The sequence below is a fragment of the Dipodomys ordii genome, unplaced genomic scaffold (assembly GCF_000151885.1).
Source record: "Dipodomys ordii isolate 6190 unplaced genomic scaffold, Dord_2.0 Scaffold159, whole genome shotgun sequence".
NCBI classification, from domain to species: domain Eukaryota; kingdom Metazoa; phylum Chordata; class Mammalia; order Rodentia; family Heteromyidae; genus Dipodomys; species Dipodomys ordii.
This window is the reverse complement of record NW_012267375.1, coordinates 1,060,137-1,066,349: the sequence shown is the minus strand read 5'-3', so window position 1 is coordinate 1,066,349 and position 6,213 is coordinate 1,060,137.

The window sequence follows — 6,213 nt, the reverse complement described above, 5'->3', positions numbered from 1 at the left end:
TGGTCTCACGGTGGTCCCAGCCGTTGGTCTCAGGCGGTCCCAGCCGTTGGTCTCTCTCTGGCGGTCTCACGGCGGTCCCAGCCATCCACCCATTGTCCCGCTCTGCTCTCTGTGCACAGCAGCTGCATCAGGAGGCAGTTGGGGACTTTGTTGGGGCCATGGCCCCCTCCTGGGCTGGGCTGCCCCGCTGGCACATGACGGGCCCTCCTTGGATATCTAAGTGATCTGCTGAGCTGAGCTGGATTCCATGGGTTAGAGGTGAGGCACGGGCACGTTTGCACCCAGAGCCCTGAAGGCTGATTTCCTGAGAGGCCTGTCCCCTCTTTCCTTGGTTCTCTCAGTCTGGGATTGTCTTCTCTGTTACCAGAAACTCTTTATGAAATAGCTTAGCTCTTGGTAACAAGGTGAAAATATGTCTTCCCAATTCATAATTAGACTTCTTGGATTCTCTTGATTTACATTTTTTGTTTGTTTTTGTTCTTTTGAGGGTCATGGGTCCTGAACTCTGGAGCTGGGTGCTGTCCCTCAGCTCTTCAGCTCAAGGCTAGTGCTCTACCACTGGAGCCACAGCACCACTTCTGGCTTTTTCTGCTTATGTGGTGCCGAGGAATCAAACCCAGGGCCTCATGCATGCGAGGCCAGCGCTCTACCACTGAGGCACCTTCCCAGCCCTGAGTGATTTGCATTTTTAAGGAGAAGTTGGAGGAGGTGTGTTCCAGGAATGGCTTGCATTTCAAGGTGGCTTAATTACTTGCCATTTCCTCTACTTATGTGGACTCTCTAGCAATAGGAAGGATTCCCCATGTCCAGAGAGTGAAGCCATTCTCAAACCTCCTCTTCGTACTCGTGACTCATGTCTTACTTTTGGTCTCTCTCCTTTTGGAGTTCACCCTGTAACACACTGGGTGGCACAGGACCCAGCTTTGTCCTTCTGACCATGAGCCATGTCACTGAACACCATGGAGAAACCCTGTTTTCCCAGGTTGAGGTGCAGCTCTGTCCCCGGCTGAGGCCTGGGGTGGCTGCTGCTGGACCGTCCAGGCAGTTCAATGAGGTCTACGCAGGCACCGGGGCCTGCTCATAGCTGTGAACACTCCAGAGTAATTTTAGATCTGCTGAGGATAGCTCTACACCCCCGCCATGGCTAATCATTTCCAGGGTTTTCCATACTCTTCCTGTTTATGCTTCCTATGCACGTTAGGATAAACATGTGGGAGCCTGGGGGGGGGGGAGCTCCTGGCAGTTTGGGTTCTGAGGTTAAGCCAAGGAGAGTCCAGGCCTTCTACGCTTGGGCCGGTCCAGGAGCTGTCTATGTGTCCTGTGTGCCCTGTGTGTCCTGGGCGGGACTCTCCTTATGGGTCCTGACTCCGGTTTGTCTCTGGATGCCTGCTCTGTACTGTGGCTCGGCCATTTTATGAGGACTGCTTGTTTGCTCACCTAATTTATATCCTGCCCTCTGCAAATTCTAACTGTGGTGGTCTTCTGTCTCTCGCCTCACTGGGACTGAGCTTGGGTCTGCATGAGAGACGGCCGACTCCCTGTTTTGTGTGACTGTCTTCAGCGGGGGTCCCACAGGGTGACACACAACGGCTCCTGCTGTACAGGGGGGTGTCCCACGTCGGAGTCTGCTGAGACACGGGGTGTCTGCTGTGCCTGGTGGAGATGGTCCTGGGGCTCCCCTCTGGGAGTGGTGAACCTGGAGATACGGGCAAGGCCCTTCCCAGGCACTGTGCCCAGGCAGTCACAGTTCCTCTTGATATTGGGGTTGGTTGTCTGTTCTGGGGCTGTGCCGTGGTGGGGCCATGCGATGCCACTCTGTGCCCGGTTCCTGTCACCTCCGGGCCATCCCTGCCAGTCCAGCATCTTAGAAGTGAAGCTGTTGCAGACTTTCCTGGGCCGGTCTTGCTTAAACCTCTACTTTCACTGTTCTTGGAACTGTAACTAGGAGAGGAATTGCTGGATCATGTGGCTCGCATCTGTTTCACATTTTAAGAAGCCATTTTTCCGAAACGTGCACACCGTTTAATATTTCCATCAGGCATGGGAAGCCGTTGTAGCTGGCCACACCCGTTGGCACCTGGCACCGCCAGGCTGTCTGGTCATAGGTTGGCACCCGGAGAAGGTTTCCTTCTCCCGTTAGTGGTGGGGCCGGATCTCTGGTGCTCACGAGCTGGATTTCATGGTGGGCACTCCTGTGAACTGGCCTGTTGGAGACAAGCGCCCGCTGGGCTGTTTCTTACAGGCGTCTGACTGAGCCTTTCCCTCCTGCGGGGCTGCTGGCCCCCTTTCAGTGCTGTGATGTGGAGGGTGTCGCCGGAATGTTCAGGGCTATCGTTTGTGTTCTGGACACCCAGGGCATGGGGGGCACAAGAGGGCGCAGGAGACGGGGCCTGGCACACAGCACGGAGTGTTGGGGTCTGTGGAGCTGACGGCTAGGGGAGTGGGCTGGTACAAAGGCGGCCTTGGAAGCAGCGCAGCCAGCTCTAACTTGCTGCTGCAGGACAGGGCTGACATCTGTGAAGTTGACTCTGGTGCCCACTGCTCTTAATTTCCCGCTCATGCCAGGCCCTGAAGGCTGTCTGAGAGGAGGGGGCTGCATCACTAAGGGAGAACCAATGCCAGCTCCCACGTCCGCACACAACCACACTCTCCTCACTGTCCTATGTCTGCTCACACCCACACTCTCCTCACTGACCCACGTCTGCTCACACCTACACTCTCCTCACTGTCCCACGTCTGCACACACCCGCACTCTCCTGACTGTCCCACGTCTGCTCACACCCGCACTCTCCTCACTGTCCCACGACTGCTCACACCCGCACTCTCCTCAATGTCCCACGTCTGCTAACACCCGCACTCACCTGAATGTCCCACGTCTGCACACACCCGCACTCTCCTCACTGTCCCACGTCTGCTCACACCCGCACTCTCCTCACTGTCCCACATCTGCACACACACCCGCACTCTCCTCACTGTCCCACGTCTGCTCACACCCGCACTCTCCTCACTGACCCACGTCTGTACACACCCGCAATCTCCTCACTGTCCCACATCTGCACACACACCCGCACTCTCCTCACTGTCCCCCGTCTGCTCACAACCGCACTCTCCTCACTGACCCACGTCTGTACACACACGCACTCTCCTCACTGTCCCACGTCTGCACACACCCGCACTCTCCTCACTGTCCCACGTCTGCACACACCCACACTCTCCTCACTGTCCCATGTCTGTACACACCCGCACTCTCCTCACTGTCCCACGTCTGTACACACCCGCACTCTCCTCACTGTCCCACGTCTGTACACACCTGCACTCGCCTCACTGTCCCCCGTCTGCTCACACCCGCACTCTCCTCACTGTCCCACGTCTGCTCACACCCGCACTCTCCTCACTGTCCCACGTCTGCACACACCCACACTCTCCTCACTGTCCCACGTCTGTACACACCCGCACTCTCCTCACTGTCCCACGTCTGTACACACCCACACTCTCCTCACTGTCCCACATCTGCACACACACCCGCACTCTCCTCACTGTCCCCCGTCTGCTCACACCCGCACTCTCCTCACTGTCCCACGTCTGCTCACACCCGCACTCTCCTCACTGTCCACACACACACTCTCCTCACTCTCCCACGTCTGTACACACCTGCTCTCTCCTCACTGTCCCCCGTCTGCTCACACCCGCACTCTCCTCACTGTCCCACGTCTGCTCACACCCGCACTCTCCTCACTGTCCCCCGTCTGCTCACACCTGCACTCTCCTCACTGACCCACGTATGTACACACCCGCACTCTCCTCATTGTCCCACGTCTGTACACACCCGCACTCTCCTCACTGTCCCACGTCTGCTCACACCCGCACTCTCCTCACTGTCCCACGTCTGTACACACCCGCACGCTCCTCACTGTCCCACGTCTGCTCACAACAGCACTCTCCTCACTGTCCCACATCTGCACACACACCCCCACTCTCCTCACTGTCCCACATCAGCACACACACCTGCACTCTCCTCACTGTCCCCCGTCTGCTCACACCCGCACTCTCCTCACTCTCCCACGTCTGTACACACTCGCACTCTCCTCACTGTCCCACGTCTGTACACACCCGCACTCTCCTCACTGTCCCACGTCTGCACACACCCACACTCTCCTCACTGTCCCATGTCTGTACACACACGCACTCTCCTCACTGTCCCACGTCTGTACACACCCGCACTCTCCTCACTGTCCCACGTCTGTACACACCCGCACTCCCCTCACTGTCCCCCGTCTGCTCACACCCGCACTCTCCTCACTGTCCCACGTCTGCACACACCTGCACTCTCCGCACTGACCCACGTCTGCTCACACCCACACTCTCCTCACTGTCCCACGTCTGTACACACCCGCACACTCCTCACTGTCCCACGTCTGCTCACACCCGCACTCTCCTCACTGTCCCACATCTGCACACACACCCGCACTCTCCTCACTGTCCCGTGTCTGTACACACCCACACTCTCCTCACTGTCCCCCGTCTGCTCACACCCGCACTCTCCTCACTGTCCCACGTCTGCTCACACCCGCACTCTCCTCACTGTCCCACATCTGCACACACCCACACTCTCCTCACTGTCCCACGTCTGTCCACACCCGCACTCTCCTCACTGTCCCACGTCTGTACACACCCGCACTCTCCTCACTGTCCCACGTCTGCACACACCCACATTCTCCTCACTGTCCCACGTCTGTACACACCCGCACTCTCCTCACTGTCCCACATCTGTACACACCCGCACTCTCCTCACTGTCCCCCATCTGCTCACACCCGCACTCTCCTCACTGTCCCACGTCTGCACACACCCGCACTCTCCTCACTGTCCCACGTCTGCTACACACCCGCACTCTCCTCACTGTCCCACATCTGTACACACCCGCACTCTCCTCACTGTCCCCCATCTGCTCACACCCGCACTCTCCTCACTGTTCCACGTCTGCACACACCTGCACTCTCCTCACTGACCCACGTCTGCTCACACCCGCACTCTCCTCACTGTCCCACGTCTGCTCACACCCACACTCTCCTCACTGTCCCACGTCTGCTCACACCCGCACTCTCCTCACTGTCCCACGACTACTCACACCAGCACTCTCCTCACTGTCCCACATCAGCACACACACCTGCACTGTCCTCACTGTCCCACGTCTGATCACACCCGCACTCTCCTCACTGACCCACGTCTGTACACACCCACACTCTCCTCACTGTCCCCCGTCTGCTCACACCCGCACTCTCCTCACTGTCCTACATCTGTACACACCCCCACTCTCCTCACTGTCCCACGTCTGCACAGACCCGCACTCTCCTCACTGGCATACGTCTGCTCACACCCGCACTCTCCTCACTGTATCACGTCTGTACACACCCACACTCTCCTCACTGTCCCACGTCTGCTCACACCCGCACTCTCCTCACTTTGCCACGTCTGCTCACACCCGCACTCTCCTCACTGTCCCACTTCTGCACACACCCGCACTCTCCTCACTGTCCCCCGTCTGTACACACCCACACTCTCCTGACTAAACGACGTCTGCACACACCCGCACTCTCCTCACTGTCCCACGTCTGCTCACAACAGCACTCTCCTAACTGTCCCCCGTCTGCACACACCTGCACTCTCCTTACTATACCACATCTGTACACACCACACTCTCCTCACTGTCCCCCGTCTGCACACACCCGCACTCTCCTCACTGTCCCCCGTCTGTACACACACACACTCCTCTGACTAAAGGACGTCTGCACACACCTGCACTCTCCTCACTGTCCCACGTCTGCTCACACCAGCACTCTCCTAACTGTCCCCCGTCTGCACACACCCACACTCTCCTGACTATACCACATCTGTACACACCCACACTCTCCTCACTGTCCCACGTATGCTCACACCCGCACTCACCTCACTGTCCCACGTCTGCTCACACCCGCACTCTCCTCACTGTCCCATGGCTGCACACACCCGCACTCTCCTCACTTTCCCACGTCTGCTCACACCCGCACTCTCCTCACTGTCCCCCATCTGCACACACCCGCACTCTCCTCACTGTCCCCCATCTGCACACACCCGCACTCCCCTCACTGTCCCCTGTCTGCTCACACCCGCACTCTCCTCAGTGACCCACGTCCGCTCACACCCGCACTCTCCTGACTGTCCCACGTCCGTACACA